This window comes from Limulus polyphemus, unplaced genomic scaffold, assembly GCF_000517525.1.
Source record: "Limulus polyphemus unplaced genomic scaffold, Limulus_polyphemus-2.1.2 Scaffold5461, whole genome shotgun sequence".
Lineage (NCBI taxonomy): Eukaryota > Metazoa > Arthropoda > Merostomata > Xiphosura > Limulidae > Limulus > Limulus polyphemus.
The window spans coordinates 5,446-7,142 of NW_013671071.1; the positions used below are offsets into that span (position 1 = coordinate 5,446).

Genomic DNA, 1,697 nt, shown 5'->3' on the forward strand with positions numbered 1-1,697 from the left:
TAGTGATATACAGTATGATAACACACGTGTACAGTAGAAAACTAGTGATATACAGTGTAATGACACACGTGTACAGTAGCAAAACTAGTGATATACAGTGTGATAACACACGTGTACAGTGCTTAATTACACACAAACAAACAAAAAGTAATTATATATATATTTTGTCTGTTACAAGACTTATTGTAAGGAACATATCAACCAAATTAGACGAAATGACTCATTTTAGGGGGGGGGGTTAATTTGTGTGTGTGTGTGTCTACTTCCAATACAATCCTTGGAATTCGTAGACAAATTAGTTTTTGTTTTTTCTAACGAGAATGAAACAGTTTTAGTCGGGGTAGATTTCTTCTGTTTGTTTGTTATAACTTCGGAAGGTTATTTGGAAATGTATACAGTTTGAGGAAACACACCGTTATTACCTGCCTCTCCGCGAGTTAGTCATTACAGGCAATAGACACCATGCTAAGGGTTAATTTGTTGGGTTGATGTAATTTCCTTCCTTAGTTTAATCAACCCTCATTTATTCTTTGCGCCCGATAGAAGGTCGTTATCGTCTAGGAATTAAAAACCAAGAGAAACAGCTTTTGTTGCGTGCTGAACGCGATAGATGCGGTTGATCTAATGAGTTTCCATTAATTTTCCCAAGAGGACGCGTTTATATCGAGCTCGCTAACGTTGTGATGCATTATCCCCGTCGTATTACAACATTCGTCATTTACAATTCTTCTATACTCTGGATCGCTAGGCCTAAAACTAGACGGTACACATATCATGCTTAGTTGTTGAAGATGATGAAAGGAGGAATGAGGGGAACGGAAGAGATTTCTTAACCCTATTTCTAGAGTAGATCTGGTGTTATCTGTCACTATCGTGAAGACAAGTATTACGTAAGCTTTGTTGGTTTCTTATTGTTTTAAAAGACGTAACTAAGGAAATATAACTATGTAGTTTTCAACATCTTGTAGCCCAACTCAAACAGTTTTTACTGTTCATTTTTTGTTTGTTTGTTTTCATTCCAGTGAATAGTGTCACCCCATAAAATGGCAACGACGCAAGAAAAGGCTCAACGCGTCGTTTGGCTTGCAACGACCAAGTCAATGACTGTGGTGCAGCGTAATTAAAGACGCCAGTACAGGACAGAAGTATGGGGGTATGTTAAGGATATCGTGTATCGCACACCTACAGCAAACATCACGGATCTAAATACCTGCATAACGGACGCCATCGCCACTGTAACTGTGGACATTTTGCAGCGAACATGGACAGAAATCGATAATCGATTAAACGTGCTGAGAGCCATTAATGTTAATAAAGACTGTTTGAATTGGTGTACAAGATGTTGAAAACTGTATGTTGTATATACTTAGTTATTTAATTATTACATTTTAAAATAGGAAAGACAACATACATACACTACAAACCGTTGATCACACCACATAATGCCCCCCAGTGGTACAGCGGTATGTCTGCGGACTTACAACGCTAGAATCCTGGTTTCGATACCCGTGGTGGGCAAAGCACAGATAGCCCATTGTGTAGCTTTGTGCTTAATTACAAACAAGCACCACATAATTAAAATCATCTATTGCAAAAAATAAAGATCATTATTTTTGGAATATACATCGTATTTTTTATCCATCCCATGCCTGTAAATTGTAACATGGAAAGTTCATTTTTAGGGCCACGTGGGAATT

General features: G+C 37.7%; 1 long non-coding RNA gene across 1 annotated transcript; it reads left to right on the plus strand.

Annotated features, from left to right (window-relative positions):
- The first annotated feature begins 750 nt into the window (after positions 1-750).
- LOC111089179 lies at positions 751-1,333 on the plus strand. The gene is made up of 2 exons (XR_002613490.1): positions 751-890; positions 1,023-1,333. It is a non-coding gene; the product is annotated as an uncharacterized LOC111089179 (long non-coding RNA).
- Positions 1,334-1,697: the final 364 nt, after the last annotated feature.